The 26,052-nt window shown below is 40.7% G+C and overlaps 1 non-coding gene across 1 annotated transcript; it reads right to left on the bottom strand.

The window, feature by feature from the left end:
* Nucleotides 1-8,037: 8,037 nt before the first annotated feature.
* LOC148568214 (small nucleolar RNA R71) lies at nt 8,038-8,144 on the bottom strand. Its single transcript, XR_015881562.1, has one exon. It is a non-coding gene; the product is annotated as a small nucleolar RNA R71 (small nucleolar RNA).
* Nucleotides 8,145-26,052: the final 17,908 nt, after the last annotated feature.

The raw sequence follows: 26,052 nt of genomic DNA, 5'->3' as shown, positions 1-26,052 counted from the left end.
GATGTGGTGCTTGGTACTTGGTGTAGTTGTTTTGGTTTTGGTTGGAGTGGCCTTGGTTGGCTTGGTAGTTGGTGTTGTTATGATGGTATTGGGATGGAAATTGGTTGTTGTTGTGGTGAGAAGAAGAGTTATAACATCTTTGGTTTTGATTGCTTCTTTGTGCATTATCCCTCCACCCTTGATTTTGATTACCACCTTGATGGTAATTGTTTTGGACTTGAGAAGGATAAGGTGGACGGTTGTTGTAATTCACATTGGCTACTACAAGAGCATGCTCCTCTTGAATTTGATGGCATTGATCGGTGTAATGTGTGGTGCTAGAGCACAAACCACAAATCCTAGAAGGGCCTTCAAGTTGAGCAACCGGAGGTGGGGCTTGGATGGCTCGGATGGAGTAGTATTCCTTTTGATCCTTTTGTATTTGGGTAAGGATGGTAGTCATATCTCCAAGTGCTTTGGTTAGACTTGATTCGGAAGGGGATGGTTCTACCACACCCTTGAGAGGATTACTTCTCACCCTTGTGTATTGTGTAGCTTTGGCAACATCTTTTATCAAATCCCAAGCTTCTCCCTCCGTCTTGTTTTTCAAAAGGGAACCACCGCTAGAAGCGGTAAGCAATCTTCTATCTTCCACACAAAGACATCCGATAAAGTAGCTAATGAGCAAGTGAGTGGTCATTCAATGATGCGGACAAGATTCCAATAGCCTCTTGAACCGAGACCAATACTCATACAGACTCTCTTGGTCTCTTTGCATTATGCCCGAAATCTCTTTTCGGATGTAGTCGGTCTTCTCCGGTGGGAAGAACTTATCTAGAAACTCTCTCCTCAAGAAATCCCAATTAGTCACAATCTCATCTGGTAGCGAATAAAACCATGTCTTTGCTTGCCCTTCAAGAGAGAAAGGGAAGGCAAAAACCATGATAGCCACCTCATCGGCTCCATGGCTTCGAGCCGTAGAACAAGCAACTTGAAAATCTCTTAGATGTCGGATGGGGTCTTGACCCGGCAACCCATGATATTTAGGGAGCAGATGTATCAAGCTACTCTTTAATTCAAAGTTTGGATCAAGGTTAGGATATTGACGAACAGGAGTTCATGTCGGTGAAGAATTTTCACAAATATAAGCGCATTGTAAGTATAGCTTCTAGACCGACAAGAATTCCTTTTCGTACAAACATTTTGTTGTCACAAGTAACAAACCTAATAAAATTTATAAACCAAAGTATTCAAACGTCGGGTCGTCTTCTCAAGGAATTACAGGGAAGTATGATTTATTATTGGCTATGAAAGACAGTATTTTTAGGTTTCAAAAGGTTTGAACAAGGAAAATAATCTACATGAATTAATAAATTAATATCTAATAAAACTCTTGGCAAGGTATGAAAATTTGGAAGTCCTATCCTAGTTATCCTTATCGATGGTGATGAGAATTGAGTTTTAATAACCTTTACTAAAGCAAGGGAAAGTCAACTGGACTAATTAGTTAGATCCTCAAGTCCTAGCCAACTCCTAAGGAAAGACTAGAGTTAGTGGAATTCAATTCAATTAGCAAAAATAACAATTATCAATCACGATGAGTTTGATAACTCAAGAGTTACCAATTAATCAACCAAAGCCAAAAGGAAAAAATCTAAATTATTTATATAAATAAAGGAAAGCAATCATAATTCTGAAATACCTCAAATTATATTAAGTAGAAAATCCTAACATGAAGGATTCATAAGCCAATTTGGCAACATAATTAATTAACAAATGAAAGCATTAAAGTATCTGAAAGTAGAAGAGAAATATTAAATAAAAGGAATATTGAACCTGAGAGGAGGTTGAAATCCTAAATCCTTTAAGAGGAATCCTAATCCTAAAACCTAAGAGAGAGGAGAGAACCTCTCTCTCTAAAAACTACATCTAAATTATCAAAAGTGAATAATGGAAGACCTTCTTATGAATGGATGCATTCCACCACTTTATAACCTCTAATATGTGTTTTCTGGACTTGGATCTGGGCCAAAAAGGGTTTCAGAAATCGCTGGGGGCGATTTCTGCAGTTTCTGCACGTGGTATCTGTCACGCGTCCGCGTGGCTCACGCGGTCGCGTCATCTGGGTGTTTTCCTTGTCACGCGTTCGCTTCGGTCACGCGTACGCGTCATTTGCGTTCTTCTCAAGGCACACGTCCGCGTCAGTCACGCCTTCGCGTCGCTGCCCTTTTCTTCAAAACTCCCTTTTTGTGCTTTCCTTCTATTTTTGTATGTTTCTTTTTTGTCCTCTAAGCCATTCCTGCCTTAGAAGATCTGAAAATACTTAACGCACAAATCACGGCGTCGAATGGTAATAAAGGGTAATTAAAATTAATGTTTTTAAAGCATAGGAAACATGTTTTTCACATACATCACATAATAAGGAAGGGAAAGTAAAACTATGCAATTTACATGAATAAGTGGGTGAAGGATTGAATAAATCACTTAAATTGAGCACAAAATACATCATAAAATATGGGTTTATCAACCTCCCCACACTTAAACAATAGCATGTCCTCATGCTAAATCCAAGAGAAAGGGTAAAGTTAGAATGGTGGAGTCTCATACAATGCATTCTATTCTAAATGCAAACTACCTAAATGAATCATGCAATTCTAATTATTATCCACTTGTATATAAAGCTTACATGTAATTAAATTAATTCATATCCTCAAGGAATCATATATGCATAGCCAAACCCTAGATAATGTTAAAGCACTTTTACAATTGAGATGGGTAAAAGTAATTCACAAACTTGCAAGACAATTAACAATTAAGCAGAGATATATGGTGATGAGCTATTGAACCCTCACTGGATTTTAGTGTTTACTCTCTAGTCACTCAATGGATATTGGGTTAATCACTTTATTCTTTTTCTATCCTTGCTTTCTAAAACTTTGTTCTTCATCTAACCAATCAACAAATATTGAATATAGCCATACAAATATCATGAGGTCTTTTTCAAGGTTGTAATGGGGCCAAGGTAAAGGTAAGGGTGTATGTATAAGGCTAAGTGAGCTAACAAAGTGAATCCTTGGTTAGTCTAAGATTTCACCTAACATACATACCTTATATAATTTAAAGTTCCTTTTCCTATTTACCCAAATTTTCCCACTCTTTGTATTACAAGCTCATGCATTAAATTTAATTTTGAAATTTTTGACCCATGTGTGTTGACTCTTTTTATTTTGTATTTGGGGAATTTTTGTATCCCCTTATTTAAATACTGAAAATATTTTTTTTTACACATGGTAATTTAATTATTTTGACTTCACATGAGCATGCTTCCCAAATTTCTGAAATAACTTATTCATTTTAAATCCCTACTTTGTTTCTATCATCCCATGTTCCCATAAAATTTTTCACACTTAAATTGTACACAATATCTATCTTAAGCTAACCAAGGATTCAATTTGGAATTTTTATTTTGTTTTTCTGCTTAAGGCTAGTAATGTGGTTATAGAACAAGAGGGGATTAAAAAGCTCAAGGGGGCTAACAAGGGTGATGTAAAAGGTAGGCTAAATTGGGATAAGTGAGGAAAAATTCAAATGATGGCCTCAATCATCTCTTGGTATGTATCTATATTCTATACTGGACATATAGATTAAAACAAAGTAAAGTACACCAGAATGAAAAAGAAGGGCAAAACACACAGGAATGAAATTTATAGTTTGAATGTAACCATACAATTAAGCTCAAAACTCACAGGCTGTGTGTTCTCTAGCTCAAAAATCATATATCAGTTATACATGTCATGCAAGTAGAAATCAAGAGTTCCCATTATTCTCAATGTAAATCTTAGGGTGGCCCTTAAAATTTTAGTGTTCCTCCTTGAAGAAATGTTGTTAACTAACTAACATGTAATGCTATATATACAAGGTGTGTGGATTGTTTTAATTTACTAAAGTTTCTAGTTTACTCCTTTTATTTTCAATTAAACCAAACTATTATATACTAAAAGGGTAATCTATACTAATTAATCCACATATTTTATAACTAATAAGTTTAGAATTGCAAACTAAACTAAATGTCTAAGATATAAACTAAAGGGCAAAATACGAAAATAAAGTAAAAATACAGCAAAAGAACAATGTGCAAGTACTGAAAAATTAAAATAAAAATAAAAATATAGAAAATAAACAAAATAAGATAGAAGAGTCTGTAGTGGTTCACCAAAAAGATACGCCAGGGATGGCGACCTCCCCACACTTAAAATATAGCATCGTCCTCGATGCTCACTCAAGCAGGGTGTTAAGAAGTGTCATCAACGGAAGGATGGGCTGTTGGTGTCTCGGTGGTGGTCTGAAGATCTGTAGGCTGGATAAGTGTAGGAGGATCTGCCTGCTGCAGTGGAGGCGCTGACTATAGAGGGATCTCCGGGTCTGCGACCTGCATCTGGTGTGGCTCCTCATGCTGTGGCGCAGCCTGCTCTGGTCCTGCCTGTTCAGCCTGGGCATGTGTCTCCGCCTCATGGTCGCTCGCCTCCGCCTCAGATGTATCAGAAGGGGTGTCAGGCTCGGAGGGGATGTTGCTGCCGGATCGGATCATCAACTTAAGGTGCTCATAGCGCCGCTTGTTGCGACGCTCCATATGATCCAGGCGGACAAAGAATCGATGCACCAGATGATAAATGGGCTCAGGAGCAGGTGGATGTGCAGTGGATGAGGCTGGTGCAGCAGTGGAGGCAGATGGGGCAGCTGAAGATGTGGCTGCCTCAACAGAAGCGGTGAGGAATGGTGGTCTGTAGCCTAAAGCCTGAAACTTCCTGCTGTGCAGGATGATCTTCTTGCAATCTGCAGCAGTTGGCTTCGCATCGGCCAGCTCCCAAGGCACGTCAGCATGGCAACCTAGTGATGCCAGGGCATTTTGGCCAGTTTTACTGACCTTTTCTTTATGGTTTTAAGGTAGTTTCATGCATTTTCTTAGGAAATAAGCAAGTTTTGGGTAAACAATCACTTAAATCTTGATTCAAGCAAACATTGTGAATTTTACATGATTTCATGAGAATTATGCATGAATTAAAGGACAAATTGAATGATGCATGTCTCATAACTTGGATCAGAGCTTTGATGCACTTTATTGCTTGATTTCAGGATAAAGAAAGCAAGGAAGAACCACGTTAGTAGCCATGTTAGTCTAGCTAACGTGACCACTAACGTGGAATGAAGGCTAGCTTGCAACGTTAATGAGAAAAGTGATTGCCAATAATGCCTTCGTGAGCCATCATAGCCCACGTTAGTTACCACGTTAACTATGTTAACGTGGAAGCTAACGTGGAAGAGAAGTAGAACTCCAACGTTAGTGGTAAAAGTAAGTGCCACTAACGTTCCAAAAGGGGCAATTGGCCACGTTAACTTAGTTAACGTGAGCTCTAACGTGGAAGAAAAAGATGATGCCAACATTAGTGACACTCACCTTTGTCACTAACGTTGGACTAAGCCCATATTGGCTATGTTAAAAGCCACGTTCACCTAGTTAACGTGGACTCTAACGTGGAGGGAGCAAGAATCACCAACGTTAGTGACACTCACCTTTGTCACTAACGTTGGATTGAGCCACTATGAGCCACGTTAGTTGCCACGTTAATTACATTAACGTGGAAGCTAACATGGAGAAGAGGGATGATGAGCCAACGTTAGTGACACTCACCTTTGTCACTAACGTTGGAGATGGCTATCAATACCATGTTAGAAGTCACGTTAACCTAGTTAACGTGAACTCTAACGAGGGAAGTAGGGGCGTTCTGAAGCGTTAGTGACAAAGGTAAGTGTCACTAACGCTCTCGAAGATTTGGCAAGCCTACGTTAAAGACCACGTTAACTATTCTAACGTGAACTCTAACGTAGGGAGAAAGGGGTACTCTTAACGTTATTGAAAAGGCTTAACCCCAGTAATGTTTGCGAAGGGCCAAGGGTCAACGTTAGTGGTCACGTTAGTGCCACTAACGTTGAAGTTAACGTGGACCAGTTTCGGTTAGGAACGTTAGTAAAAAAGGTGATTGTCACGAACGTTCTCAACCCCACATTTTCACGTAACGTTAACACCACTAACGCCCTAAGCTAAAGTCCCTGCCTACTTCACACTTTCTCTGCAAGTAAAGCTGAGCCCACTGAAGAAGATAACTGCTTCAACTCAAGATCCAAAGGCCCATATCCAAGACTTGAAGAATCAACTAGAAGATCAGAAGAGTAGTATAAATAGGGAGAGCTTTGAACTGGAAAAGGAGCTTTTGGCATTATTAGAATTACTCTCTATATTTTACTTTCTTTGCACTTCTAGTTTAACTTTCAGAATGTACTCTCCATCTTTGCTTTCATTTCCCAGAGCTATGAACAACTAAACCCCTTTCATTGGGTTAGGGAGCTCTGTTGTAATTTGATGGGTCAATAATAGTTTTCATTATTCTTCTTCTATCTTTTCTCTTGATTTTACTAGAAAGCTTTCAATCTTCATCCAATTGAGTAGTTATCTTGGAAAAGAAGCTATTCAAACTTGGATCTCTTCTGAACCATGGAAAAGGGATGAAGAGATCATGCTAGAAATGTTTTCTCATGTTGGACCAAATTGGGGTTTGGGCGGATATGGTGACATATAATTCTCCTAATACTTTGATTTGGAAATACATGTGGTATAATCAGTGACCACACTTCATCTCTTCTCATGAGCAATTAGACCAAGGAATTGGCTATTGATCTTATTTGAGAGATTGAATTACCAAGGAATTGGAATTCAATCACTTAAGATTGCCAAGGAGATCAATGAATGCATTGATTGAGAAAGAGATGAAAATGAACTTGATCCGGAGAATGCAACATCTCCTAAGCCCAATGAATTTCCCATTTCTGATCTTACCCATTCTCTTTACTTTATGCCATTTACTTTCATGCTAAACTTCCCTTCCCCATCTAAGATTCTGCAATTTACTTCCCGTCATTTATTTTCTGCTATTTACTTTTTCGCCATTTAATTTCCTGCAATTCTCAACTCACTTTCTGCTTAGCTCAACTAGAACATTATTCCAATTAAAGTTGCTTGACCAATCAATCCCTGTGGGATTCGACCTCACTCTACTGTGAGTTTTTACTTGATGACAATTCGGTATACTTGCCAAGGGAGATTTGTTAAGAGGTAAGTCTCCGTGCATCAAGTTTATGGCGCCGTTGCCGGGGATTGATTTTGTATCAACAATGATTAAATTGTTGGATAACTAGATTGAGCATTTGTTTTTATTTTGTTTGATTTAAATTCATTTGAGTAATTTACTTTCTGTTTAGCTATTTTCTTCCCTTTTCCCTACCCATTTTCTTAGTTGTTTACAATTTAGTCACTAACCCACTAACTGTTTGATATATTGCATCACTCACACTAACAGCATTTCTGTAGAAATTACTGTCTACATCTATCTCTCTTGCTTTTGCTTTATTGGTTGTATGACAGGTAGAAGAAGCAGGACTTCAACTTCCTTTGATTCTGAACCTGAGAGGACTTTCCTTAGATTAATGAGGGAAGCAAGAGGAAAGAGAGTAGTTGGTGCTGAGGAAGAGGAAGAGTACTTTGAACCAGACATGGAGGAGAATATAGAGAACCATCATGAAGAAGAGGCTCACAACCATGGCAGAGAAGGTCCAGCGCATCAGGCTGGACAAGAGAGAAGAGTTCTGGGTTCTTACATTAACCCAAACCCAGGAAACTGTGGAAGTAGCATCCAAAGGCCAACCATACATGCCAACAACTTTGAACTAAAGCCACAGCTCATCACCCTTGTTCAGAACAATTGTTCATACGAAGGAAGTGTCCAAGAAGACCCCAATCAACATCTAACCACCTTCCTGAGGATATGTGATACTGTGAAGTCTAATGGTGTTCATCCTGACACCTATAGACTACTTCTGTTTCCCTTCTCACTCAAGGACAAGGCATCTAAATGGCTGGAATCCTTTCCAAAGGAGAGTTTAGCAACCTGGGAAGACGTGGTGAACAAGTTCTTGGCAAGATTCTATCCTCCTCAACAGATCAACAGGTTGAGAGCTGAGGTACAAACATTCAGGCAGCAGGATGGTGAGACTCTATATGAAGCATGGGAGAGGTTTAAAGACTTGACAAGAAGATGCCCGCCAGATATGTTCAATGAATGGGTGCAGTTCCACATTTTCTATGAAGGCCTTTCGTATGAATCAAAGAAGGCAGTAGACCACTCATCCAGGGGATCTCTGAACAAGAAGAAGACCATTGAAGAAGCCATAGATGTCATTGAGATTGTAGCAGAGAATGACTACTTCTATGCTTCTGAAAGAGGCAATACTAGAGGAGTGATGGAGCTGAACAATGTGGATGCACTGCTAGCTCAAAACAAGATGATTACCGAGCAATTAGCTGACCTCACCAAGAAGATGAAGAGGAATCAAGTAGCAGCAATCACCACTTCAGCAGCAACCCAAGAAGGAGTGAATGAAAAAGCAGAGGGTGATCAGGAACAAGCCAACTACATTGGGAATTCACCTAGGCAGAATCATGACCCATACTCCAAAACGTATAATCCTGGTTGGAGGAACCACCCAAACTTTGGGTGGGGAAATCAACAAGACCAAGGCCAAGATCAGAGACGCTATAACCCCAACAACAATGCAACTCACTAACACTCAACACAGAGGTCATACCAACACCCACCCAACAACACTTCTCAACATCCATATCAAAACCAAACTAGCCATTCTCATCTCTCCAATCTCAACTCACCATCACCATCCAAGGATAGACTCTCAAAGATTGAGATCCTACTCGAGAGCATATGTAAGGAGATTCAAGACAGTAAGATGTTCCGAGAAGAGGTGCGATCCAACATGCAGAATCAAGAGGCTGCCATCAAGAAACTTGAGACACAAGTTGGTTACCTACTCCAGCAAACTCCTGTTCATAACTTTGGTAGCAATATTGAGCCAAACCCAAGGGAGGAGTGTCAAGCTATCACCCTCAGAAGTGGTAAGGAGTTGAAGGAGACCTCCAAGAAACCACAAGAGGAGGACCCAACTGAAAGGAAGGAGGAACAAGAGGAAGTTCAAGTTCCCATCTCTAATTCGCGTAAAAAGGGAGAAGAGCTGAAGCCATATGTTCCAAGAGTCCCATATCCTCAGCAATTGAGGAAAAAGGGGGATGACAGCCAATTCTCAAGGTTTCTAGAAATTTTCAAGAAACTACAGATTAACATACCCTTTGTTGAAGCAATAGAGCAAATGCCGCTCTATGCCAAGTTCTTGAAGGAATTGATGACCAAAAAGAGAAGTTGGAAGAACAACGAAATAGTTATACTAACCGAGGAATGTAGTGCCATCATTCAGCACAAGCTACACAGAAATTGAAGGATCCTGGGAGCTTCCAGATCCCCTGTATTATAGGAGAGATCACGGTGGAGAAGGCTCTGTGTGATTTAGGAGACAGCATAAATTTGATGTCAGTAGCCATGATGAAAAAAATGAAGATTGAGGAGGCCAAGCCAACAAAACTGGCCCTACAACTGGCAGATCGATCATTCAAGTTTCCTCACGGCATAGTAGAAGACTTGCTAGTGAAGGTAGGAGACTTTATCTTCCCAGCAGACTTTGTGGTGTTGGATATGAAGAAAGGAGCCAAAGCTTCTATTATTCTGGGCAGACCATTCCTAGCCACTACTGGAGCTATCATTGATGTCCAGAAAGGTGAACTGACACTGAGGTTACACAATGAGAAGATGATATTCAATGTGTTCAAAGCCATGAGTTACCCATAAGAACCAATGGGAGAGTGTATGAGGTTGGATTCACTAGAAGATATAGCACAGGATACTCTCGAAGAGGAAGAATTTGAGGGGTTGACAGAAGAAGAGTCAGCTTCAAGCGAAGAGGTTACAGCAGCAGAGGTTCACATTCAAGGCACATTATAAGGGAAGAGTGAAGGAAAGGAAGCACCTAAACTTGAACTTAAAACACTGCTACCCACCCTCAAATATGCATACTTAGGGGAGAATGAAAGTTACCCAGTGATCATTAACTCAGCCCTCAGCCACAAGCAAGAAGAGGAACTACTCCAAGTGTTGCGAAAGCATAAGGATGCCATTGGATGGACCCTCGCTGACCTGAAAGGAATCAGTTCGGCCATATGCATGCATAAGATACTGTTGGAAAATGATGCCAAACCATCCATTCAACCCCAAAGGAGGCTGAATCCAGTCATGAAGGAAGTGGTACAGAAAGAAGTTATGAAGCTATGGCAGGGAGGGGTAATCTACCCGATCTCAGACAGCCCCTGGGTCAGCCCCGTGCATGTTGTGCCAAAAATGGGAGGAATCACTGTAGTCCCCAATGAGAAGAATGAACTGATCCCCACCAGGACCGTCACAGGATGGCGGATGTGCATAGACTACAGAAAACTGAATGAAGCTACAAGAAAAGATCATTTCCCCCTTCCATTCATGGATCAGATGCTGGAAAGACTTGCAGGACACGCATATTACTGTTTTCTCGATGGTTATTCAGGATACAATCAAATAGTGGTTGATCCGAGAGACCAAGAGAAAACCTCATTCACATGCCCATATGGAGTGTTCGCCTACAGGCGCATGCCATTTGGGCTATGTAATGCACCTGCGACTTTCCAATGCTGCATGCTTTCTATCTTCTCAGATATGATAGAGAAATTCATTGAAGTTTTTTTGGATGATTTCTCGGTATTCGGAGATTCCTTCCCTAGTTGCCTAAATCACCTGGCCCTGGTATTAAAAAGTTGTTAAGAAACTAATTTGGTCTTGAACTGGGAAAAATGTCACTTTATGGTGACAGGAGGAATAGTTCTTGGTCATAAGGTTTCTGACCAAGGCATTGAAGTGGACAGAGCCAAGGTGAAACTCATTAAAAAATTACCTCCACCAAGTGATGTCAAGGCAATTAGGAGTTTTCTAGGGCATGCTGGCTTTTACAAAAGGTTTATTAAAGATTTTTCAAAGATAGCCAAGTCCTTAAGCAATCTCCTTGTATCTGATACACCATTTATCTTTGATGAAAAGTGTATGCTGGCATTTGAAAACTTGAAAAAAAGGCTGTCCTCTGCCCCTATCATTTCCCCACCTGACTGGAACCTACCATTTGAACTGATGTGCGATCCATCTGATTTCACAATTGGGGCAGTGTTAGGACAGAGGAAAGATAACTTGGTCTATGTGATATACTATGCCAGCAAATTCTTCAATGATACCCAAAGAAACTATTCCACTACTGAAAAGGAGTTGCTGGCAATAGTTTTTGCATTTGATAAGTTTAGATCATTGGTGCCAAAGTGATTGTCTTCACAGATCACACAGCACTTAAGTATTTGTTTGCCAAGCAAGAATCAAAACCAAGACTAATAAGATGGATCTTATTGTTGTAGGAGTTCAATATTGAAATCAAAGACAAGAAAGGAGTGGAGAACAAGGTAGCAGATCACCTATCCAGAATCCCTCAAGATAAAGGAGGAACACATGATACAAATGTAAATGAGTTCTTCCTAGATGAGCAGTTGATGACGATTCACAGAGCACCCTGGTTTGTAGATATTGCCAATTTTAAGGCAACTGGGGCTTTACATCCAGACATCAACAAACACCAGAAAAGAAAGCTCATCAATGACGCAAAGTATTTTGTCTGGGATGAACCATATCTCTTCAAGAAGTGTTCAGATGGAATTCTGAGAAGATGTGTCTCAAAAGAAGAGGGACGAGAGGTCTTGTGGAACTGCCACAGCTCATGCTATGGAGGCCATTTTGGAGGGGACAGAACTGCAGCCAAGGTATTACAAAGCGGATTCTTTTGGCCCACCCTTTTCAAGGATGCCAAAGAACTGGTAAAGAATTGCAATGAATGTCAAAGAGCTGGAAACTTACCCAAAAGAAATGATATGCCACAAAATTTCATCTTAGAACTGGAACTGTTTGACGTGTGGGGAATCGATTTCATGGGACCTTTGCCAACCTCATATTCAAACATGTACATCTTGGTAGCAGTGGATTACGTTTCTAAGTGGGTAGAGGCTATTGCAACCCCAACAAATGATAACAAGGTGGTCATGAACTTCCTCAGAAAGAATATCTTTAGCCGGTTTGGAGTCCCACGAGCACTCATCAGTGATGGAGGGAGCCATTTTTGTAACAGACCACTAGAAGCTCTCCTCCTACGATACGGGGTGAAACACAAGATTTCCATGCCTTACCACCCCAAAAGAAGTGGGCAAACTGAGATATCTAACAGAGAGCTAAAAAGGATTCTGGAAAAGACTGTGGGAGCATCAAGGAAGGATTGGTCGAAGAAGCTGGATGATGCTCTTTGGGCATACAGAACGGCATTCAAAACACCAATCGGGATGTCCCCATACCAACTGGTATATGGAAAGGCTTGTCATCTATCATTGGAGCTAGAACACAAAGCTCTCTGGGCTCTCAAGCTACTAAATTTTGATAGCACTGCTGCTGGTGAAAAGAGGGTCTTGCAGCTGCAAAAAATGGAGGAGTTTAGATCTCAAGCCTATGAAAATGGCAAGATTTATAAAGAAAAGGCAAAGAGAAGGCATGACCTCCATTTAACACCCAGAAGCTTCGAAGAAGGACAGCAAGTGCTCCTCTACAATTCCAAATTAAGACTCTTCCCTGGGAAACTCAAATCAAGGTGGTCAGGACCCTTTCTTGTCACAAAGGTCTCGCCGTATGGGCATATAGAAATCATGGAGGAAAGTTCAAAGAGGAAGTTCACTGTTAACGAACAGAGGCTCAAACACTACATGGGCAACATGGGGAAAAACCCCAAAGTGAAGTATCAGCTCAAGTGATGGAGGAATCGTCGAGCTAGCGACGCTAAAAGAGTGCTTCGTTGGGAGGCAACCCAACCTAAGGTAGTTCTCTTTTCATTTGCATTTTAATAAAAATCACAAGTAGTTTCCCCCGTATTGTGAGGAGCTAAGTTTGGTGTTACACACCAAAACAATACAAGAGTGAGTGTGTAATTCTAAGTTTGGTGTTCCACCAAAGATTTCAGTTAGAATCACACTACACTCCTTCAAGGGCGAATTGCTAGATCTAACCAATCAGGGGAACCACTTAACAGTAGTTAGTTTCTAGTTGTCTTGCTGATAACAACACATGAGATTTTCTGCATGCATTCAACCTGCTGTATTAGGCAAGGAACTAAGTTTGGTGTTCACACACACCAAGTTAAGTTCCGAAATGCACAAGCATACATGCATACTAACTATCTCTCAAGTGCTTTGGGGACAAGCAACTTCCAATAACTTTGCAGGGATTCAATCAATCTTTTGGAAAAATAGTGCACCATCATGCAAGGAAGCACAAGTGGACACAAAGAGGACAAACAAGAAGGAGAGCGCGAATAACCCTATGAGTAAAAGGTGGTGGAGTTCCCTCATTGTTCCATCTTTCTTTTTCAAGTCTTTTAAATAAGGAAAATCATGTATGAAATAGAACATGCTTCCATGGTAGTTTAGGAATTTCAATTCTGTCTTTAGTATTCTCCATACTTAGGTCTATTCTTGCTAGTCAAATTGCCTGCCTTTATTTTCATCTTGCTTATTGTATGCTTGTCCCTTTAAGCTAAATAAAAAAAGAGATGTTATGAAAGACCAGAGTGATGTTCAAGTTGTGGAGTAGGTCCTTAAATTTGTGGTGTAGTAATCACTTTGCTAAGTTAGTTCACCAACAAGGTGGGAAGGCAACTATCTGTCTTGAATCATATGCTTGAAACACACCCCATGAGACTAGCTAAATAATAAGATCCTAATAAGAAAAAGGAAAAGAACAATAAGAGTTGAAAAAGAAAGAAAAGTTAATAAAGAATAAGGCTAGGCACCAAGGGCTTGAATCTTGAGGGATGTGTCTGTGGTGCTCTTGTACCAAGGATCTGCTTGGATGAATAAGTTCTTAGGAGTGCTTCATCACTTGGTAACTTGGGTTAACTAACCCGGGATTATCAACTGAAAATCCACTATCAAGAGCAACCTTGCTACAGAATATTTAGTAACCCAAAGAGGTGCTGGACACCAAGACCTCAAGGAAAGAAAATAACAAACCATGTGCCTGTGGTGTACATGTATGGGGGAGAGAGACTTGAGGGAGTAAGTCCTTAGGGGTGTTTCAACACCTAGCACCTTGAACCAACTGGTTCGGGAGTGTTGGCTGAAAGCTTATCTTAAAGAGTCGCCCCCTCACAGAACACTTAGCCTAAGGAAGAAATAAACCTTGGAAAGACAAAGGGATCAATAAATAAAAGTCTCAAACGGTGCAATCAAGAGAGTATTCCAAGGCATGATAAAGGTCTGAAAGGCAGTAAAGGAATGAACCTAAGTTGCTATGCATGAAACCCATAAAACCAAGAACATGACTTCCACAATAATGATTCATTCCTCTTGTCATTTCATTCATCATTCTCTTGTTCCAGTACTTGCTTAGGGACAAGCAAGCTTTAAGTTTGGTGTTGTGATGCCAGGGCATTTTGGCCAGTTTCACTGACCTTTTCTTTATGGTTTTAAGGTAGTTTCATGCATTTTCTTAGGAAATAAGCAAGTTTTGGATAAATAATCACTTACATCTTGATTCAAGCAAACATTGTGAATTTTATATGATTTCATGAGAATTATGCATGAATTAAAGGACAAATTGAATGATGCATGTCTCAAAACTTGGATCAGAGCTTCGATGCACTTTATTGCTTGATTTCAGGATAAAGGAAGCAAGGAAGAACCACGTTAGCAGCCACGTTAGTCTAGTTAACGTGACCACTAACGTGGAATGAAGGCTAGCTTGCAACGTTAATGAGAAAAGTGATTGCCAATAACGCCTTCGTGAGCCATCATAGCCCACGTTAGTTGCCACGTTAACTATGTTAACGTGGAAGCTAACGTGGAAGAGAAGTAGAACTCCAACATTAGTGGTAAAATTAAGTGCCACTAACGTTCCAAAAGGGGCAATTGGCCACGTTAAGAGCCACGTTAACTTAGTTAACGTGATCTCTAACATGGAAGAAGAAGATGATGCCAACATTAGTGACACTCACCTTTGTCACTAATGTTGGACTAAACACATATTGGCTACGTTAAAACCACGTTAACCTAGTTAACGTGGACTCTAACGTGGAGGAAGCAAGAATCACTAATGTTAGTGACACTCACCTTTGTCACTAACGTTGGATTGAGCCACTATGAGCCACATTAGTTGCCACGTTAATTACATTAACGTGGAAGCTAACGTGGAGAAGAGGGATGATGAGCCAACGTTAGTGACACTCACCTTTGTCACTAACGTTGGAGATGGCTATCAATACCACGTTAGAAGTCACGTTAACCTAGTTAACGTGAACTCTAACAAGGGAAGTAGGGGCGTTCTGAAGCGTTAGTGACAAAGGTAAGTGTCACTAACGCTCTCGAAGATTTGGCAAGCCTACGTTAAAGGCCAAGTTAACTATTCTAACGTGAACTCTAACGTAGGGAGAAAGGGGTACTCTTAACGTTATTGAAAAAGGTAAACCCCAGTAACGTTTGCGAAGGGCCAAGGGTCAACGTTAGTGGTCACATTAGTGCCACTAACGTTGAAGTTAACGTGGACCACTTTGGGTTAGGAACGTTAGTGAAAAAGGTGATTGTCACTAACGTTCTCAACCCCACATTTTCACTTAACGTTAACACCACTAACGCCCTAAGCTAAAGTCCCTGCCTACTTCACACTTTCTCTGCAAGTAAAGCTGAGCCCACTGAAGAAGATAACTGCTTCAACTTAAGATCCAAAGGCCCATATCCAAGACTTGAAGAATCAACTAGAAGATCAGAAGAGTAGTATAAATAGGAAGAGCTTTGAACTAGAAAAGGAGCTTTTGGCATTATTAGAATTACTCTCTGTATTTTACTTTCTCTGCACTTCTAGTTTAACTTTCAGAATGTACTCTCCATCTTTGCTTTCATTTCCCAGAGCTATGAACAACTAAACCCCTTTCATTGGGTTAGGAAGCTCTGTTGTAATTTGATGGATCAATAATAGTTTTCATTATTCTTCTTCTATCTTTTCTCTTGATTTTACTAGAAAGCTTTCAAACTTCATCCAATTGAGTTGTTATCTTGAAAAAGAAGCTATTCAAACTTGGATCTCTTCTGAACCTTGGAAAAGGGATGAAGAGATCATGCTAGAAATATTTTCTCATGTTGGACCAAATTGGGGTTTAGGCGGATATGGTGACATATAATTCTCCCAATACTTTGATTTGGAAATACATGTGGTATAATCAGTGACCACACTTCATCTCTTCTCATGAGCAATTAGACCAAGTAATTGGCTATTGATCTTATTTAAGAGATTGAATTACCAAGGAATTGGAATTCAATCACTTAAGATTGCCAAGGAGATCAATGAATGCATTGATTGAGGAAGAGATGAAAATGAACTTGATCCGGATAATGCAACATCTCCTAAGCCCAATGAATTTTCCATTTTTGATCTTACCGATTCTCTTTACTTTATGCCATTTACTTTCATGCTAAACTTTCCTTCCCCATTTAAGATTCTGCAATTTACTTCCCGTCATTTATTTTCTGCTATTTACTTTCCCGCCATTTAATTTCCTGCAATTCTCAACTCACTTTCTGCTTAGCTCAACTAGAAAATTCTTCCAATTAAAGTTGCTTGACCAATCAATCCCTCTGGGATTTGACCTCACTCTACTGTGAGTTTTTACTTGACGACAATTCGGTATACTTACCGAGGGAGATTTATTAAGAGATAAGTCTCCGTGCATCACCTAGCTGGGTGATCAGATAAGGGAAAGGAAGGGTGCCTCTGATATGGACCCTGGCCATGTAATGGCTGATGAAACGTGGAAGATACAGGTCCTTACTCTCCATCACACACCAGATGAGGGTGATCGTAGCAGCGGGTAGCTCTGTCTCATGAGTGCTCGGCATCACATAGTTGCTCAGAATCTAGTGCCAGAGCTGAGCCTCATCATTCAGGTAAATCAGCTTGATTCCCTTAGGCATTGCTGTATTCTTTCCCATGACCCATGGGATAGTAGGATCAAGGGCTATTCTCTGCTTGACAACATCCCAGTCAAATCGCATAAATCTCATATCCTCTTCAGCCTTTTGGTAACCGTCAGGCTAATCTGACTTAGGTTGAAGGTGGAGGCTGTCTTCAATAGCTTCCTCAGTGACCAAAATCTGTTTCCCTCTGAGGTGCACTGCATCCAGGGAAGTCTTGAAATAGTTGCAGTAAAATTCTCTGACCCAGGAAGCATTGACCTCTGTCAAGTTTCATTCCAAGAAGAACCAGCCTCTCTTTTTTATCTGTTCGGAGGTGTACTACTGTAGTTCTTCTGGAATTTTTAGAGTTCTTTCCAGGTACAGGTTCCTGGAAGTGGCAAACACTGGATACTTTAGCTCACAGTATCTGTTTGCAAATTTAACTGGATCTGTGGCAGTGAGGAGTTGGTCAGCCTTCTCCTGCGGGGTAAAGTGCTTTTCCCGCCAGGAGTCGTCATGCAAAATGTCGAGGATGGACATAGAGGATTCGCCTCTTTTCCTCTTGCCAGTGGTTGCTTTTCCCTTTACTTTGCGCTGAGGGTCAGACATCCTGAAAAGTAGTAATTCTAGGAGATAATTGAAGAACAAAAGCAAAAAAACAAGTAGGCAAATAGAATAATAGCAATATAACCACACATAGTGGCAAAAGAGCAAGAGAAGCATGAAATGAGTTAAATATATGTGCATTATGGACTGTATTTGAGTTAAAAATCTGAGATAAAAAATTACAATCCAAAATATATTATAAGTAGAATACATGTTAATTAGGAAAAACAATAATCATGCCTTGAGTTAGAAAGTTAAAGTAGTTAGTTAAAAAGCAAAAAGAGAAGTTAGAAAGTTAAAAGTGGGTAATAGGTGAAAAAGAAGTTAGAAAGTGAAAGCAGTGAGTTAAAAAGGAAGTTAAAGTAAGGGGCATGATAATGGTTTCCTAGTTAACAATAAATTTCACAAGTTTAAAGAATAATCAACTCATAGTCAAGCAAGGATATCAGGTTATTGATGATAATTCATATAGATATCGGAGTAGCTAAAATTAAAATGAAATCATCAATAATGCAAGTTATTAACCAGGGAATCGAAAGGAATAAGAATGTGAGTCCGTGCATTCATGAATTGGTTTGGTTATAGCTAAGTAATGCAAAATGCAAAATTGCCAAAACCAATACATGAATGAAAATGAAACAATTTGCAGAAAATTGGGCAGCATTCCGGCTAAAATTGGATGTTCCCGGGTGATAAACAGCAGGAAAAATCAGTTCATATAAATTTAAATAAAGCTGCAAATAGACACAAATAACATGAACATGAAAGATCAGTGTAACAGTAGCAAGAAACATGGAAGAACAATAAATGAACAATATGATCATCACAGCAAAATCAGAATTGTGAAATAGATACAACAAGTAGCAAGAACGGCACAATTATCAGGCTTAAATCCACTAACCACATCCTAGCTACCTAACCACCTAGAATCCACTACAAACATGCATCTCTAACTATCCTAAATTGAACAGAATTTGAAAAATATGCAACTAACTACGGAAGATAGAGAAATCGGTGTTCGGCGGAACCTGGTATGTGTATGAACAGAGGTAAGGGCAGAGAGATGGTGGTGGTGACGCGGCGGCGGCGCTGGGAGGGAGCACGGCGGCGCGGTGGTGGAGCAGGGGCGGGGTGGAGGTTGGGATTTGGGTTGTGAGGGCTGTGGTAGTAGGAGACGGCGGTCTGAGGTTGGTCGCGGTGGGGGGACAGTGGCGGAGGAGGGGGGCGAGGGTGTTGGCGGCGGTTCCGGGTGGTTAAGGGTGGTGGCTGCAGTGGTGGTGGTCACAGAGGAGGGCGGCGGTGGATGAGATGGGTGGAAGAGAGTGGTGGATGAAGAAAAGAAAGAAGATAAGGAGAGAGGGTGGGTTTCGGTGGTGGGGTGCGGTGGTCGGCGGTGGTAGGCAGCTGGTGCGGTGGTGGTTGCAGAGGAGGGAGGGAGTTGCAGAGAAGAGAAGAAGAAAGGGGGGGGTATGGGAGGCGCGACGGGTAGGGTTTCGCGTGGGTAAGGGGGTTAGTATTTTTGAATCCACGCGAACGCGTGGAGCACGCGATCGCGTGACTAGGGTGAAATGGGTTCGACGCGGTCGCGTGATTGACGCAATCGCGTGGGTTGGGTAAAAGATGGGTGACACGGACGCATGAGGCACACGACCGTGTCGCTGAAAATTGTGCTAGACGCACACTTCCAGCGTCGTTTCAGTGCAACTCTTTGTCTCCATTTAGGGGGCCATAATATCCACGCGACGTGGACGCATCGCTCACGCTTTCGCGTGGGATGAGTGTTTTGCAAGTGACGCGTTCGCATCGAGGACGTGAACGCGTGAGCTATTTTGTGCTAAAGTTGTAGTGTACTCAGACCACGCAGCTCTAAAGTATTTACTAGCTAAAAAGGAATTCATACCAAGGCTTATACGTTGGATACTGCTACTACAAGAATTTGATTTAGAAATTAAGGATAGGAGTGGTAACCAGAATCTAGTGGCAGACCACTTGAGTCGCCTTGAGCATATTAAGGATACCTCCACTCCTATAAATCATAATTTCCCATTCGACAACTTACAAGCAGCATCTGAAGTAGTCCCTTGGTATGCGCCTATAGCTAATTATCTAGTTAGTCGTACCTTTCCTCCAGACTTTACTAAGCATCAAAGAGACAAGCTGAAAAGCGAGTCCAAATATTATATATGGGATGACCCATATTTATGGAAATGTGGCGCTGACCAGGTAATTAGACGGTGTGTACCTCAATCAGAATTCCAGTCCATTTTAGAGGCCTGCCACTCATTTGAGAGTGGAGGACATTTTGGCCCTCAAAGAACAGCTAGAAAAATTTTAGACTGTGGATTCTGGTGGCCTACTCTTTTTAAAGACGCTGCTAAATTTTGTAAATCTTGTTCCCCATGCCAAAGGTTTGGTAATATATCCAAGAGGGATGAGATGCTTCAACAGATTATGCTTTTCTGTGAAATTTTTTATGTTTGGGGCATTGACTTCATGGGTCCATTTCCAAATTCTAATAGTTATTTTTATATATTGTTAGCTGTAGATTACATTTCTAAATGGGTGGAAGCAATTCCTACCCGCACTGATGACGCTAACACTGTTGTTTCCTTTGTTAAAAACCATATTATTTGTCACTTTGGATCACCACGAGCAATCGTGAGCGATCAAGGCACCCATTTTTGTAACAGGAGACTAACCGAATAACTGAAGAAGCATGGGATAATTCATAAAGTGGCAACAGCTTACCATCCTCAGACTAATGGGCAAGCTGAGGTGTCTAACAGAGAGATAAAGCGTATATTGCAGAAGATAGTCAAACCCCATAGAAGAGACTGGAGCACCAGGCTACAAGATGCACTCTGGTATACAGAACAGCATACAAGACACCCATTGGGATGACTCCCTTTCGCTTAGTTTATGGAAAAGCCTGTCACCTCCCAGTTGAGGTAGAGCACAAAGCCTTTTGGGCAGTAAAGGAGTGCAACATGGGATTTGAGAAAGCCAGAGCTGAAAGGAAGTTGCAAATGCAAGAATTAGAAAGCCTTCGCCTAGAAGCTTATGAGAACTCAAGGCTGTACAAGGAAAAGATGAAGGCTGCGCATGATAAGCACATCAAGAGGAGAGAGTTCCAACCTGGGGACTTAGTCCTCCTTTACAACTCTAGACTCAGGTTCATGCCAGGCAAGTTGAGATCAAGATGGGAAGGTTCATATAGAGTAGAGAAGGCCGAACCATACGGAGTTTTCCACCTGAGTCATCCTTTAAGCTCTGAATTCATCAAAGTTAATGGACATCGCTTAAAGCTATATCATGGTGAGAAGGCAACGAAAAACAAGGAGCTAGAGATCTTCCTCTTGGAGAATCCACCAACAGCAGAAGACTGAGCTAGTGGAGCGTCCAACTTAAGGACGTTAAAGCAAAGTGCTGGGTGGGAGACAACCCACCATGGATGGCCACCAAGAAAGGAAAAGAAAAAGCTACTCCCAAACCACCAGCAAGAAGAGGACCAAAAAGAGCATTGGTGGCAGAGCCATCTTCAACTGCAGTTAAGCCCTCAACAAAAAGAATTAAAAGGATTATAAAGGTTGATGAAAAAGAGAAAGCCTTCCCAGCAAAGAACACTGCGCGATTTACCAACCGCTACTGTGAGCAGATGTTCCCCATCCTGGCAGAAAGGAGTTACAACAACAAATACCTTCTTATCCTTCCGACCCATATTGCTGAATTTGTTGAGCCGCGAATTGAGCGACGACAATGGGGATTCCTACAGAGACAGCCATGGTAGGTTAATCTTTCCTGGGTAGTCGAGTTCTACTCTAATTTCCACCTGCCAACCCTGCAGTCTGTCTATGTCTGTTAGAAGCAAGTCCCCATTACAGAAGAGGCCATTCAACGAGCTCTAGATCTTCCCCCTACTCCAGAAGGACTGGACGCATTTCAAGAGGCCGCACTCAAGCGCCAGACGTACCAATTTTACTGGGACGCTATTCTCAGAGTTATCGCACTACCTGGCAGGAGATGGATTTATGGATACCATCGTTCCCGACCTAAGGAAATATCGGCTTCCGCACTTACTTTGGAGGCTCACGTATGGGCACAGATCATGTCCCATTATGTCTTTCCGAGCACCCACGAGTCCTCCTTCACTGCAGACATGGCTATTTTACTATGGTGCATCCTTACAGACCAGCCTCTAAACCTACCAAGACACATCCGGACTGCCATGGGACACGTCCAAATTACGGACAACTTACCTTTTCCCGCCTTGGTTTCAGATCTCGTCTCAGCAGCCGGAGTCTCCTACAGAGCTGGGGACACCAAAGCCATGCTTCGACGGGATGATCAATACGTCCCTAACGGGAAATATATCAGGCCTCCAGCAGCCACTACAAGTCAACCTACTGAACTGGCTGAAGACATTCCTCCTTCAACACCACAAGCACCCACAACAAACCAAATGCTCCATCAGATACTTGAAAGGTTGGATCGGCAGGAACACAAAGCAAAGCTACGAGAGCGCCGTAACAAGCGCCGATTCACATACCTCAAGGAGCTACTTATGGGAAAATACAAAGACCCAGACACCACAGACTCCACTTTCTTTACCAGCACAGGGAGCCATAACGGTCCCGATTATGGAGACACTGCTACCAGCCTCCCTTTATTCCTGACAGATGGCACCGAAGACGGTACAAAACCTTAAGTGTGGGAAGGTCGGTCAGTACCTGACTTCCGGAGGTAATTTCTCTTCCTTAACACCAATAAAATAGGATATTTAGTTAGTGTTTCTTTTGTAGAATAGGATAAATTGCATAATAATAGGTCACTTGCATTCATGTTCTACTTGATTGAAAAGATAATAAGTTTCTTCTAAGACCCTGTTTTTTTTTTTAGAATAAAATTTCACTAATTTTAATCAAAACTTTTATGTTAAATTTGCTTGAAGTTGTATTTGAAACATAGTTTAAAAAGTTAAGAACACACAACCCGTAAGATTTGAGCTTAGTTACATGGTTACATTATTTAACCATAAATATTTTATTTAACCATAAGAGCGCACGTGGACCCTTTTCACTGAGAGGACGGATGGTAGCCATTGACAATGGTGATCCACCAACACACAGCTTTCCATGGAAGGAACTTTGCACTTTTGCATGTATGAGGGAAGAGGAATACAAGAGAAAAGCTGAAATTCAGAGGACAAAGCATCTCCAAAACCCCAACATATTCTCCATTACTGCATAATAAGTATTTATTTCATACTCTTTTATTCTTTCATAATTCAAACTGATAATTATAATTGATATCCTGACTAAGAATAACAAAATAACCATAGCTTGCTTCAAGCCAACAATCTCCATGGGATCGACCCTTACTCACATAAGGTATTACTTGGACGACCCAGTGCACTTGTTGGTTAGTTGTGCGGAATTACATAGTGTGAAGTAATTTTTGTGCACCACTCACTTATCCCAATTAAGCCTACCCCTTAAGTTACCTTTGTTAGCCACTTTGAGCCTTTAAATCCCATTTGTTCTGTATTTTACCACATTACTAACCTTAAGCGGAAAAATAATTATATATCCCAATTGAATCTTTGGTTAGCTTGAGATAGAATTGTGTGTTAATTGAGTATGGGAAGATTGTGGGAACAAAAGGTAATAAGGGAATGTGTCATGATAATATAATGGAAATTTGGGTACCTACTCATGTGAAACTATAAAAGAAAATTAAAAATCTATGTGCATTGATAAGCTATGTCTATTTTTATTTTAAAAAAAAATCCAGAAAAACATTCAATAAATAAATAAGGGGACAAAATTACCCCAATGCTAAGTTAAATTTCAAAGATCAATGCAGATATGATAAAATTAAAATAAAGTTGATACATGAGAATGGAATGTGAAAGAGATTTTTGGGTAGCTAGGTATGAAATTTAAAGTTATATAGAATATATATGTGTTAGGTGAAATCTTAGGTTAATTAAAGATTCAATTTATAAGCTTACTTAGTCATATATGTACCCTTACCTTTACCTTAGCCCCATTACAACCTTGAAAAGACCTCATGATGTTTACATGGGTACATTAAATGTTGTTGATTGATTAGGTGAAGAACAAAAATTAGAAAGCATGATTAGAGAAGGATAGAGTGAGTACCCTATACACTTGAGAGACAAGAATGTACATACATCATCAGTGAGGGTTCAATGCTTAAATTCTATGTTTCCTACTTTCATGAGCTACCTTCTTGCATTTTTATCTATTCTTACTGTATAAGAGTTGAATTAGTAGAATTTGATTTGTGATTATCTTGAAGAGCTTACTTACTTTTAACCAAGTGGACAAGAATCATATAGTCGCATTCATATGTATAGGTTGCATTGTATTGCATGAGTTTTATATGTTCCTACTCATTTATTTTATCTCCTTCAACTAAGCATGAGGACATGCTAATGTTTAAGTGTGGGGAGGTTGATAAACCATTATTTTATGGTTTATATTGTGTTTAATTGTGTGGTTTTATCAAATCTTTACCCACTTATTCATATGATTAGCATTTATTTACAATTCCTTTCCAAAATTACTCCATGGTTGAAAACTTGCTTCCTAGAGACTTTTAATTATGTATTTTAATTCTCCTTTATTCCATTCGATGCCGTGATCTGTGTGTTAAGTGTTTCAGGCTTTTTAGGGCATGAATGACTTGGAAATTGGAGAGGAGGCTTGCAAAAATGGAAGGAACACAAGAAATTGAGGAGATGACCAGCGAGAAGTGACGCGGGCACATGGCTCACATAAGAATGTGGTGGTTCTTGGGAGTAATTGGATTGGAATTGTGGTAGATAAGGGTCATATGGTGGTGAATGGTAAAAAGGAACTTATGAGTGAGGTGGTTCAAAGCTATGTTGAGAGGGTGGTTCATAAGCACAGGGTGGAACTTGTTGGTAACTACAAGGGGGTCCACCATATCTATTAGCTTGGTATGCATTGTAGAATGGTCGTCGTCTGCGATACTGTGGAGGGTGTTGTTGCCTAAAGGGTTGATCAAGTCCTCGTGACTCCATCCATCCTTGATTGCTCTGACCTTGATGCATATTCCTGCTATAGCTTTCATTTCCTTCAACAATATTAGAACCAAACTCAAAGCGAGAGGGGTGAGAACTCATGGTAGCTAATAAGAATAAAAAAAATGAAAACAGAAACAAATAAATAGCAGAAGAAAAATATTTACAATAACTAATAATAAGGCACACGTTTGCAATTCCTTGGAAACAGCGCCATTTTGATGAACGGGAGTTCCTGTTGGTGATTCCAGGGCATCTTGGCCAGTTTCACTGACCTTTTCTTTACTGTTTTTAGGTTAGTTTCATGCATTTCTTTAGGAAATAACCTAGTTTTGGGTAGATATTCACTTATGCCTTGATTCAAGCATACATTGTGCATTTTACATAATTTCATGAGGATTTTGCATAAGTTTAGTGACAAATATTATGTTGCATTACTCATGACTTGGACTAGAGCTTTGATGCACTTTATTGCTTGATTTCAGGACCAAAAGGAAGCAAGAAAATGGGAGGTAACTTGCAAAGATAATGAGAAAAGTGATTGCCAATAACACTCTCAAAAAGCCATCAATGCCCACGTTAGAGAGTCACGTTAACTAAGTTAACGTGAACTCTAACGTGGAGAAGAGAAGTTGAGCCAACGTTAGTGACACTTAACATTGTCACTAACGTTGGCAATTACTCATAAGTAGCCACGTTAGAAGCCACGTTAACCTAGTTAACGTGGCCTCTAACGTTAAGGGGGGAAGAGAAGCCAACGTTAGTGACACTCAACATTGTCACTAACGTTGGCCTATGGTGCAAAGTACCACGTTAACTCCCACGTTAACTTGGTTAACGTGGGAACTAACGTAAAGGATGAAGAGTTGTCGACAACGTTAGTGACACTCAACATTGTCACTAACGTTGAAGTAACCACACAACCCCCAAGAGTCACGTTAACTTCCACGTTAACTTGGTTAATGTGGAAGCTAACGATGAGGAATGAAGAATGAGCCAACGTTAGTGACACTCAACATTGTCACTAACGTTGGGATGGCTAAAGATGGCCACGTTAGAAGCCACGTTAACCTAGTTAACGTGGACTCTAACGTGAGACCTAAGGGCACATTAGAACGTTAGTGACAATGTTAGATGTCACTAACGTTCTCGAAGGATGGCAAGGGCCACGTTAGAAACCACGTTAACCTAGTTAACGTGGGCTTTAACGTGAAGCAAGAAGGGGCACACTGGAACGTTAATGACAATGTTGAGTGTCACTAACGTTCTCGAAGGTTGGCAAGGCCACGTTAGAAGCCATGTTAACCTAGTTAACGTGGGCTCTAACGTGAGGCAAAGGGGT

The sequence above is a fragment of the Arachis ipaensis genome, chromosome B4 (assembly GCF_059453495.1).
Source record: "Arachis ipaensis isolate K30076 ecotype BB chromosome B4, ASM5945349v1, whole genome shotgun sequence".
Taxonomy (NCBI): Eukaryota; Viridiplantae; Streptophyta; class Magnoliopsida; order Fabales; family Fabaceae; genus Arachis; species Arachis ipaensis.
Note: the sequence above shows the minus strand (reverse complement) of the source record. Positions and strands in the feature narration are given on the sequence as shown.